At 41.8% G+C, this 12698-nt stretch overlaps 2 protein-coding genes across 3 annotated transcripts in view; one reads left to right on the top strand and one right to left on the bottom strand.

Moving 5' to 3' along the window:
• ATP4A (ATPase H+/K+ transporting subunit alpha) overlaps window positions 1–6077 on the bottom strand; it is a 160848-nt gene extending 154771 nt beyond the window's left edge. Inside the window, exon 1 of the mRNA XM_033914374.1 lies at window positions 5914–6077. The gene's annotated coding sequence lies outside the window, so the exon portion shown is untranslated. The remainder of the gene's footprint in view (window positions 1–5913) is intronic.
• The window catches only part of LOC117345554 (neural cell adhesion molecule 1-like), a 79981-nt gene that overhangs the window by 18918 nt on the left and 48365 nt on the right, over window positions 1–12698 (top strand). The gene's annotated exons all lie outside the window — the stretch shown is intronic.

Here is a 12698-nt window from a genome sequence, read left to right on the forward strand (position 1 = left end):
CCCTCTTTGCCTAGTTCCTTCGATCTTCCCAAACATAATGTCTTTCTCCAATGATCATTTGGGCTTCGAGCGACAGCCGATTTGATATCTTCCAGAACTGATTTGTTAGTTCTTCTTGTGGTTCACAGCATGCATAAAATCCTTCTCCAGCACCAAAGCTCAAATGAGTCAATCTTCTTTCTGTCTTGTTTCCGTAGTGTCCAACTTTCACATCTGCAAATGACCACTGAAAAAATGAGTGCATGGACAAGTCTGATCTTCATTTTGAGTGTTATTTCTTTGCCTTTGAATATTTTGTCAAGAGCCTTCATTGAAGAGTGTTCCAGAGTATTTCTTCCCTGCTAGTTGCTTCTTTGTTTATGATTAAGCCCAAGAGATTGAAATCCTTTTCAACTTCTATTCTCTCTCCTTCAAGCTCAAAATCTTCATCGTTTTCTGTGCTCATGACCTTCATTTTGTTTATGTTCAGTTCTAATCCCATGTTCTGACTTTTGGCTTTGACTTTTGTCAGTAGATACAGCATGTCTTCTTTTCTGCTGGTAATGAGCACTGTATCATCTGTATAGCGCAGGTTGTTTAAATTTTGCCACCAACTTTCAAACCAACATTCTCTTCATCCAAATTTGCTTTTCTGTAGATGGCTTCACTGTAAAGGTTGAACAGGTAAGGTGACAAGATGCATCCTTGCCTGATTATGTTTTATTGGAAACAAATCAGTCTTGCCATATTCTGTTCTCATTGCAGCTTCTTGATTTTCATAGAGACACTTTATCAACTGAGTTATGTGTTTGGGTATTCCCAGTTGTGCTAGAGTTCTCCATAGCTTATCATGATCCACACAGTCAAAAGTTTTGCTATAATCGATGAAGCAAAAGTATAGGGGCTTTTGTCACCAGTCAGGCCCCTCAATACCTGACAGATTTATTTGTTTTTTCATCCCAGAAAAACCTGAGAAAAACCTATGCCCTATTTGTTTTTCCACCAGCCAATGGCTGTAAATTTTAAAAATTTCATGAGCAGCAACACTCCTTTCAAGCTGCCCTGCATGATGTTGATTTTAGGCATTGTGCTCTATGTCCCACTCCTATCTCCAGTTTTAGAAGGCAAATGAAGACATATCTCTTCAATAAATTCATAGGCAATTAGACTTTCTACATCTAGATTTTCCTGTATTTTTATTACTCTTTTGTGAACCGCATAGAACTATTTGGTTATGCGGTAGAAATTGATTTATTGTATTGTATTTTGCCATTCTTTGCTCTTCTCCAGTATTAATCTAACATTGCCAATAATGTTTCTTGTTCCTCAACTTTTTCTGAAACCAGCCTGAATTTCGGGTAGTTCTTGCTCAACATATGATTGTAGCCTTTATTGTATTACTTTCAGTAATATTTTGTTGGCATGTGGAATTAATGCAATCATTTTTTTGGTTGTTACAGTCCTTGGTGCCACCTTTCTTCAGTATAGTTATGAACTGTGATCTTCCCCAATTGGTTGGCCATGTTTTATTTCTTTCTCCTATGCCGTGCTTGCCTACCACTGCATCTTCAGGTGTACTTCCTACTTTTGCATTGAAATCCCCCATAATGATCTGTAGATCTTGATTTGACATTTGATCTATTTCATTTTGAAGTTGTTCGTAGAACAACCTATATCCTCATCTTCCACATCTGTCATTGGAGCATATTCTTGGATCAAGGTGACATTGATCAGCTTTCCCTGTAGACAGATTGGCATGACTCTTATCACTGATAACATTGTACTTTAGTCCCATCTTTGAAAGCTTATTGTTGAGGATGAATGCCACGTCATTTTTCCTTTGTGTTTCATGACCAGAGTAGCATATTCAGTGCTCATTTGATTGAAAATAGCCCTGTCCTATCCATTTGAGTTCACAGATCCCTATCAAATCAATTTTGTTTTCTTCCATTTGATCTTTAACAATTTCCAATTTTCCTTGGTTCATACATCATACATTCCATGTTCCTATGGTAAAAATATCTTTACAGCTTCTGATTATCTTTTCTGTACAGTAACATCACCATCAGGATGGCCTGGCAGCTTTGATCCGTCAACTTCACAAACACTGGACATATTCTGGGTGATGATCAGCTCTTCCCTAGTAGCATGGTGAATGCCTTTCAAACAAGGGGGACCATCTTCCAGCAATATACATTGATTCTTTATGTTTCATCATCAAGTTTTCTTGGCAGAATACAGCAGTAGATTGCTTGGCCTTTCTTCTGCACAGTATAAATTTGATGTTGTCACTATTGTCGTATCAAACGTGATCCTCCACCTCCAACATAAGAACATAAGAATAGCCTTACTGGGTCAGACCAATGGTCCATCAAGCTCAGTAGCCCGTTCTTATGGTGGCCAATCCAGGTCACTAGTACCTGGCAAAAACCCATGGGGTAGCAACATTCCATGCTACCGATCCAGGGCAAGCAGTGGCTTCCCCCATGTCTGTCTTTCTCAATAACAGACTATGGATTTTTTACACCAGGAAATTGTTCAAACCAGGTTGAAAACATCCTAATCCTGATCATTTGGACATTGGCGGGACCAGCATAGTAATGATCTGGCCCTGTAGGCATCCTAACAGAGCAACTCAATTATATTCAAATTTCTTTCATGCATATTCATTGTGCATATCCTGAAAACCTGGCTGGCAAGGGGGTACTCCAGGACCGAGTTGAGAAACACTACCTCAGAAGGCCACTGCTGTGAACTTCACATAAAGGGTGCCAGCTGTATATCTCACTATAACCCCCCTTATAATTTAAGGTGAGCTCTGCAAAATCTGTTATATTTTCCTGTGTACCACTCCAATAGCACTTGTGGCTGCTGGTAGCACCTATATAGTTTATAGTTTATTTACTCAAAGCGGGTCACAACAAATATATACATAGTCATAATGATCACAGATACATTATCAAAAATTATAAAAATTACAAAGCAACCAGCGCCTAAATAAATTGTAGTATATGACAGTATAGTAGGGTTTGGGTGGGCTCACACATTCTACCATAAATGTAGTGGTTAGAGTGGCTTATGGGCCTGGGTCCTCTTCTCTATGGTTCACTAGCCTACCCACCAAGCTACTTAAGACACCTGTGTGCAGCTTCCCCATTACTGATGTTGCTGTTTTAGAGACAGGTATGTATCTTTTTGTTCTCATTTTTGTGTGGTAGAAAGGGGTCACTGGGGGAATGTGAGGGGGTCTTACCTTGATGCATGCTGTGGTCATCTGGTCAGTTTGGGCACCTTTGTGGCACTTAGACCCTTATAAACAGGTCTAGTTCCAAACGTATAAGTTAGAGAATGACACGGTGGCTGTTACCCGCGGGCAGCCACGGGTAACCTGCCAAAATGGTGAGGGGGGAAAAAGTGCTCACTGCGGATACGGGGACAAGACCATCCACTACCCCATGGAGCGATGAATGGCCTTGTCCCCGCAGTTAAGGGTGGGAACGTGTGCAGTCACCTCCCTCTTTCCTACCTACCCAAATCTATCTGTCTCCCTCCCTCCCCTTACCTTCACGGCGCGCTTTGAGTAACTTCTTCACAAAGCCGTTGGAGCCTGCAAGCAGTAGCGTGCATGTGTGGGCGGAAGCTTCTCCTCTGATGCAACTTCCCGCCCTTGAGACCGCCCAGAGGCCGCCCATAACATGCCTCCACCATGCCCATCTCATGCTCTGAACATACAGAGGCTGGAACACCTTGCTAGACGTACAGAAAGACAGTTTTGATTATCGGTACTTGGACGCCTTGGCGTTTAGGACGTCCAAGTGCTAAATTAGGATGCTTTTTGAACCCCCATGTTTTTTGATTATAAGCCTGACAATGTGTTAGAAAGATTACAGCTAAGAAGAAAGGAGTTAATAAAGATCTTGACTTTCTGAAGCATTATGAATCATAAAATTCAACTGCTTGACACTGTCTGATCATACATTAACCTCCCTGATCTCACCCTGCCTTCTCCTATTGACTATCATTGGAATACTCTTCTTATTTGTTAGCTCCCAAAAGCCTTATATTTGTGGACAGTGGATGGAGAATGATGTTTGCTTTTATTTATTACATTTAATTTCTTCACAAATTAATCAACTAACCCAGCTCTGCCAGTTTCTGGGACTCTGTACAGCAGGGGTGTCCAACCTGCGGCCTGAGGGCCGCATTAGGCCCCGTGAAGTATTTTGTGCGGCCCTGGTCGAGGGCGATGCAGTGTTTTCCTCTGCTGCCCCTGGGTGTTTACCGTCTTGCCGGCTCCCTCCTCTGTCTTGCTGCAGTGTTTGCACATTTGTGTGGCTCCAGAAACATTTTTTTCCAGCCAATGTGGCCCAGGGAAGCCAAAAGGTTGGACACCCCTGCTGTACAGTATGCTAGAAGAGCCCAAAACAATACAGGAAGAAATTGGATTAAACAAAGGAAACAGAAACCAATACAAGTTTAATAACAGCATCCTAGGATCTGGGAAGCCAGGAGAAGTGCCCCCTCCCCACATCTCCTGTGGCTATCTTTAGTAATCTCTTTTTCAGGAAGTTTCTAAATTTAGTTGGGAACAATGGGATCAGAAGCAAGGACTCCTGTGGTACATAAGTCAAGCACAGAAGGGTGAGAGGAGCATTTTCAATTCTTGCAGCAAGCAGAAATGACAGCTAAAGCCAGCTCTGCTGATCTTTTTCTCTGATAAAGACCTGTTCTATTGTCTGACACTGACCTTGCTATTGTGCCTTGCAGCAGTATTGGTCCCAAAGGGATTATACCATGTGTAATTAATTACATGGAAAAAAAAGGACATAAGTCCTTCAAGTAGGATCATAGGATGGAAGCAGGTCGACTTGTAGGGCTATGAAAACATCTCAAGTCATATGGGACAGACTGAGCGAGTCCTGGCTTTACCCCGTGCACACTGCACATATGATCCGACTCTTTGATGAATTGGAACAATAAGGCAATAGATGTGCTAAGCATTAAACTAGGATTGGTTTAGCTTGTCCAAACTGATGGGACTATATTGGAAACCATACTTTTTTACCCTCTTTGATTAATGCTCAGGAAAATAAAATTGCTTCTGGGATCCTGACAGGTGTTTGTGACCCAGATTAGCCATTACTGGAAACAGAATACTGAGCTGAATAGAACTTTCATCTGACCCAGTATACCAGTACTTATAATGTATTTATCCTTTTAGGCACTGTTCTGCCTTTTTATGACATCACTGTGTCATCACCTTGTCACTGACTGATGATGTCAAGCATGATGTTCCAGCTGCAGTTTTACCACAAAGATTGAAAATGCTGCAAAGCTTCAGAAAAATGTATAATTCAGGGGGGCAGGGGTAGGAAATGCTTGCCAAGACCAGTATAGTAGATTGTGGCTACTAAAACATACCATCAAAGGCAGAATGTAGAAAGAGAGGGGATATTTTCAGAAGGACCAGTCTTTCAGGGCTTGTTGTCATTTAAGGATGCTAATTGCATCCAGACTCACCTGACAGGGTTGATCAGGTCTTGGGTTTAGCCCATTGCATACAGAGAATGCAATGCAATGGGAATGCAATGGGAAAATCAGAACCAGTCCCTGCATGCAATGGGCTGAACCCAGGGGATCACCCCTGTTGGGCAAATCTGAATGCAGTTGTCTACCTTACTATCATTGGATCTCACTGACTTGGGACTGGACTTAAACAGTCATGAAAACTAAACAGAAAACTTCCCCAAGATATTATGTTGTGTGATCTGATGAATATTATTCCAGCATAAACCAGGCATGAACTTTAATAACCAATAACCAGCAAAATAAGTGGATCTAAATTATCCAATCCAGCTCATAAAAATCTTACAGAAAAACCCCAAACATTAAAAAAACCTTGAAAAGGTCAATCATTTGCACAAGTAATTGTACCTGGGGGATGGGGGAAGAGGTTTTCTTTGTTGCATTCTCTTTTACTTAAGACAACAGGAAACAGGTTTTGTTAACTACCAGTCCCCTGACATCTGTATCTCTGTTTCCTGTCTTCAGAACCTTCTGGCATTGTCCTGCTCCTCATCCGCTGGGACCAGCCCAAACCTCCCATCTGCTGCATGCAAACAGAGCTGTAAACAGGAATTCTTCTCTAAAGAAAATTAAAACAATACCAGCTTCCCTCCTGTTTGTTCCTCCAACCCTACTGGATCTATATTGCAGAGCATCAAGTTATCCAGTTTCAGGGGCCTTTCTGGCCAGTCCTGATTTTTAGGGTCACATTCTCAAAGCAGTGTGGTATTTGTAGTTCCTCATTCTACTCATTGAAAATGAAATCAGTGTTTCTGGTCCCATAATGTATCAATGTAATGTTGTGAGAAATCCAGGAGTGGCCTAAAATTTCTTTCCTAGAACTTGGTAACTTGGAATCTCTGATACTACTACTACTTATTATTTATATAGCGCTGGAAGGTGGACATTTTGACATTTATAGACGGTCCCTTCTCGGAAGAGCTTACAATCTAACTTGGACGGACAGACAGACATGACATATAGGGTTGGGGATGCAGAATCCAAGGTGAGAGGAGTTAGGACCAAGGTGAGAGGAATTAGGACTCTCAAAGAGGTGTTTGCTTGCTTAGCAGGTTCAATTCTGGCTGCTTCATATCAGAGTGTACATTACATTACATTACTGGCTTATATTCCGCCTGTACCTTTCAGTTCTAAGCGGATTACATCAGAACGATAACTGGACATTTCCAGGAAGAGAAATACAAATTACAATTAAGGCGTAAGGTCTAAAGCAATTTTGATGAGTAGATTCTAAGAGGGGGAGAGAGGGGAAAAGGAAGGGATTAGGACGTTTGGGTGAATTTCTTGAATAGTAGGGTCTTGATTTCTTTGCGGAAAGCCTTGAGGTCAGTTGATGCTGTCAGTAGGTTGGTGATGGAGGGGTCTAATTTAGCTGCATGAGTTACAAGTAAGTTGTCATACATCTTTTTGCGTTTAGTTCCTTTAAAAGGGGGGAAGGAGAAAGGGGATTGGGTTCTCCTCTGTCTGGTTGAGAGGTTCCTGTTTAGACGGTTGTTTAGGTGGGTGGGTGCCGTTCCGTTTAAGGTTTTGAATAACATACAGTATAGTTTGAATTGGATGCGGGCTTGTATTGGAAGCCAGTGTGAGTCTAGGAAGGCGTTGGTGATGTGGTCAAATTTTCCAAGGGAATAGAACATTCTGAGGGCAGTGTTCTGCACGGTCTGTAGTTGTTTTATTAGGTAGGTAGGACAAGAAAGGTAGAGGATATTGCAGTAATCCAATAGACTTAGGACTAGGTATTGAACTATGAGTCTGAATTGTTCTTTTTCAAAGAATTTTCTGATTTTGCGAAGGTTGCGCATGGTGAAGAAAGCTTTTTGTGTGATTTTGTTGATTTGCACCTGAAGAGTGCAATCTCTGTCTACTGTTACTCCAAGGAGTTTGAGAGTGGGTTGTAGGGGATATTTGGTGGTTTTTATTTCTAGCTCAGTTATAGAAGGGGTTTTGTCCTTTTCAAGCAGTAGAAATTTAGTTTTATCTGGGTTGAGCTTCAGTTTATGTTCTGTCATCCATTTTTCCACTGCTTCTAGAGTTTTTTCCAGGGTGCCTGATTTGGTGGGGTCTTGTGTGTCAAAGGGGAGGAGTATGGTGATATCGTCTGCATAGCTGAATGAAGTTACTTTGAGTTTGTCTAACAGGGTACCGAGGGAGGAAATGTAAAGATTGAAGAGCATGGGTGACAGTGGGGAACCTTGGGGTACTCCGCAGGGGTTGGTCCAAGGCTCCGATATAAGATCCTTTGTTTTTACTCTGTATGTTCTTGTTTTAAGGAATCCTTGAAACAGTTGTATACTTCGCCTGAGATCCCTATTGCTTCTAATATCTGAAGAAGTATGGTGTGGTCGACCAGGTCGAATGCGGCAGAGAGGTCGAGTTGAATTATCAGCATCCTTCTTCCTTTGCTAAGGTGCTGTCTGGCTATATCTAGAAGGGAAGCTAGCAGTGTCTCGGTGCTGTGGTTAGATCTGAACCCCGATTGAGTTGGGTGGAGTAGGTTGTGGTCTTCAAGGTAGTTGGTGAGGTATTTGGCAACCAGACCTTCTATTAGTTTAACATATAATGGAATTGAGGCGATGGGTCTGTAGTTGGAGGGGGTGTCTATTGGTCCTTTGGGATCTTTCAGTATTGGGGTGATTATGATTTCCCCTAGGTCTTGTGGGAATTTGCCTTCCGTGAGAGTTGTTTGGATCCATTGCAAGAGGCAAGCTCTAAATTTGGGGGATGCGTTTGTCAGTAGATATGACGGGCAGTTGTTCAGGTCGCATGACGCTCGACTGTATTTTCTGTAGAGTCTGTTCATGTCCAGCCATTGCACCTTTGTAAAGTTGGACCAGTGCCTGTCAGCTGCAGTGGCTATTATGATCTCATCTAGGAGGGACGGTGAGTTGTTGAAGGAGGCTCTAATATTGGCGATCTTATTCTTGAAATGGTCCGCTAGTTGGGTGGCCGTTGGAGGGTGGATTCCTTGAGTGGTTAGGAATGGTTGAGTGTCGGTGAGGTTCTTCACAAGTTGGAAGAGTTTCTTTGGGTCTAAGGATTCTGTGCCTATTAGTTTGGAGTAATAAGCTCTTCGTTTTTCCTTAAGTTTGATCTTGTATTGTTTTATTAGGTTTCTCCAAGCTACTTTGGTTGGTTCTTGGTTCTTTTTTTGCCATGCTCTTTCGAGTTGTCTGCAGTGTCTCTTTAGTTGAAGAAGTTCTGTGTCGAAGCAATGGAAGTAAAATCCAGATGTCTCAATCCGTCCTCCTTTTTCTGGAGCCATATGGTAACCATTTGCATGGGAGAGATTTGCATATAATGCAAGTGACATGTATGCAAATCTGTTTCATGCATATTCACCAGAGATATCCTCAAAACCCCTCTGGCTGGGGGTCCTCCAGGACAGATTTGAGAACTACTGTGATAGAGCGTTTGTTAGACTGCTGGCTCCTAGAGGAAAGGCCCTGATTCAATAAAAAGTGCCTACTGTTAGCCGCCTAGGTCGACACACCTAGCCAATCCAGTCATCTAACTTTACCCCCCCCCCCCCTTCCTTTTATCAAACTGTGCTAGAGGTCTTTATCATAGAATTCCTATGAGCATCAGAGCACTTACCTTGCTGACCTGCGCTAAAAACCTCTAGTGCAGCTTGATAAAGGAGGGATTCATTTTTTTAATTGGTTCAATCGGTGCTGTTACTTGAACAGCGCCATTACAAACCAATTCAAAAAAATTTTAATTTTTAGGTAGGCTCATCGGGCAAGCTCCTTCTCTTCCACTGACAACTCCAGACTCCTTCCCTTCTTTCTTGCGGCACCGTATGCCTGGAACAGGCTGCCTGAATCGATACGTCATGCTCCATCCCTAGCATTATTGAAATCCAAGCTAAAAGCCTACTTTTTTTGAAATTGCTTTCAACAATTAACCCCCATGCACTACTGTCAGATACCTAGACCCACTGTATCATTTCCTATACCATAATCTCCCCAACCCTGTAGTGTCCTGTCTAAATTAGATTGTAAGCTCTTCTGAGCAGGGACTGTAATGTAATGTAATTTATTTCTTATATACCGCTACATCCGTTAGGTTCTAAGCGGTTTACAGAAAATATACATTAAGATTAGAAATAAGAAAGGTACTTGAAAAATTCCCTTACTGTCCCGAAGGCTCACAATCTAACTAAAGTACCTGGAGGGTAATAGAGAAGTGAAAAGTAGAGTTAGAGGAAAAATAAAAATAAAATAAACATTTTAACAAGACAGCATTGATCTAAATACTTTGGAAGGTAGAAGAGAGGAGAGAAAGGAATAGAAGCAGGAAGGGGGAGCCGTTGAACAGTAGAATTCTGGAGAAATTTAAATGATAGAAATAGAACAAAACAAAGACAAAAGGTAAAACAATAGATAAGATTAAAGATAAATCATAAGCTGGAAAGAAAAATAAAATAAAACTTTGTCTTCAATCCACGGTTTCAGCGTCAGTGATGAAGTGGAGCAAGTAAGTTTAGGAGGAGCGATTGACGTTTCCAGAAAGGGCTTCTTCAGGGAAGAGACTTGGCAGACAGTCCCAGGACTGTCTATTGTATGTTAATATGTACAGCGCTGCGTACACCTTTTCAGCGCTATAGAAATAATAAATAGTAGTAGGAGGCATCTACATCGAGGTGCCTACCCAAAAAGTAGGCATGGTTTGGGGCGGAGTTTTGGCATGGATTGCCTTTGGCAACAGTAGGCATTTAGGTTAGGTAAATTTGGCCAAGCAAACCCTGGTCTAATATACTGGTGCCTAAGTTGAGTTAGGTGCTGATAGGCACGATTCTACAAACAGCGCCTAGTGATTGATTGACAACTGTGCCAAGTGGTGCTGTTTATCGGATCTGGCCCAAAATGTTTATTTGTTTATTTAGATTTGGCTGACACTTTTCAGTAGTTGCTCAAGGTGAGATACGTTCAGGTACACTAGATACTTTCCTGTACCTGGAGGGCTTATAATTTAGGGGATTAATTTTATAACAAGACACCTCCCAGTACAGCACGGAGGAAAAAGGGGGGGGGGGGGCAGGGGAGGGGAGGGACACTGAAAGCACTAGTGGCGTGGGTCAGTGAGGGAGATTGTATACTGGCCCGGGCTACACTTCTTGAAGCCCGTGACCAGCTGGGACATAGAAGGGAAGATAACCGCCTCAAAGTTGAAGCCCGCAGGCTGAGGGCGTGCGACAGGCCCCACCAGTCAGTCGACGAAAAAATAAAACTTTTTTTTTTTTTTACAATAACTGAAAGAAAAGCAAAGCGACATGGTAATAAGAAAAATAAAACACGAGGCGCAGTAGGAGAAGGCATGAAGCGAAATAAATTCTATAACAGCATACGAGCACTCTGATTCTGTTAGACTGTACTAGGGTAACCTTTGGCTCTAACTAGAATATATTTACTTTTGAACAAATTATTAAGACACCTTTGGCCAGTTCTATAAATTCTCTTGTTGTGGCTAAGAGTACAGGCTGTCAAGAAACAAATTATGGCAACAGTTTCAAATCGGGTGCCTAAAAACAACCTTCCCTCAGGGCCTCTAAAAGTATAGAGGGTGTTCCAGTTCACTCAGATGTTTAACTTGGATTTGGATTTAGTTCTCACCTTTTCCAGTAGTTCAAGGTGAGTTACATTCAGGTACACATTTAGGTACAGTTGGTTATTTTTCTCTCCTTAGAGAACAGGTTGACGAATTGTAAACATTTGACAAAAGCCATTAGGCTACTCTTCCACTCCCAGCTGCATTTAGAGGAGACATTCCCCAGGCAGAAAGGAAATCAAGAATGGAGATTATGAGCTAAATATACAGCTGGCTGCAATGAGCATTTTTTAGCCACCACCGGCATTCTATCCAAATATTCAAAGCCGGGTTATGTCTGGGTACGGGCATTGAACATCTGGTTAAGTGTGATATTCAGTACTTAACTGCCTAATTAACATTGCATAAAGATAGGACTGAGTTTTATGCATTCTGATTTGGCTATTTAATTTAGGTAGTTAAGGGATGAATACCGGCACTTACTGCATAAGTGCTGACTTTATCCCCCAGATTACACCATCCACTTTTTTGAAGCTGCATTTAGGTCCTACAAAATCCTGAGTGGAGTAGAACAAGAGGGTCGATTTTTCTCTCTGTCAAAAATTACAAAGACTAGGGGACACTCAAAGTTGCAGGGAAATACTTTTAAAACCAATCGAAGGAAATTTTTTTTCACTCAGAGAATAGCTAAGCTCTGGAACGTGGATAATGTAGCTGGTTTTAAGAAAGGTTTGGACAAGTTCCTGGAGGAAAAGTCCATAGTCTGTTATTGAGGAAGATATGGGGGGAAGCCACTGCTTGCCCTGTTATCGGTAGCATGGAATATTGCTACACCTTGGGTTTTGGCCAGGTACTAGTGACCTAGATTGGCCACCGTGAGAATGGGCTACTGGGCTTAATGGTCTATTGGTCTGACCCAGTAAGGCTATTATGTTCTTATGTTCTAACCCAACCAACTTGTAAAGCACCCATTTCTGTTGGTCATTCCCTTTATGGTTCCCTCCCCCCCCCCTGTCCGTCTCTTCATTCCCCTTCTAATTCCCTACCTTTGCAACGTATATAGATTCACCCTTTTGTCCTGTGTGTCTGTCATAATTAGATTGTAAGCTCTATTGGGCAGGGGCTGTCTCTTGCGTGTTTAATGTACAGCACTGCGTGCATCTAGTAGCGCTATAGAAATAATAATTGTTGTTGAAAATAGCCAGTTTTCAGTTTAACAGTCTGGTGATATCCAGCAGTACTAACAAACTAAGGGCCGCTGAAGATCTGCAGATAGCACCACAAAGGAGATTTAAGCAGCCAGAAGCTTCTCCTGGGCTGCTTAAATCACTTTGAATATCGCCCCTACATTTTCAACTCTACACATGTTACTTTCCCTGGAAAAAAAATGATCCACTGAAAAGGAAAGTGTAGAAGGCCCAGGCTTTCTCTTTGAAATTTAGTGCAAAGTCAATGGGAAAAAATATCTATAGAATTTGACTTCTACTGTATATCACTCTAACTGTTTTTTAAAATGGCATACCCCGATTGCTAGTATTTTCACTGCCAAACTTTTTTTTTCTTTGAATATGCTCTTCTCAACAATC

The sequence above is a fragment of the Geotrypetes seraphini genome, chromosome 11 (assembly GCF_902459505.1).
Source record: "Geotrypetes seraphini chromosome 11, aGeoSer1.1, whole genome shotgun sequence".
NCBI classification, from domain to species: Eukaryota; Metazoa; Chordata; class Amphibia; order Gymnophiona; family Dermophiidae; genus Geotrypetes; species Geotrypetes seraphini.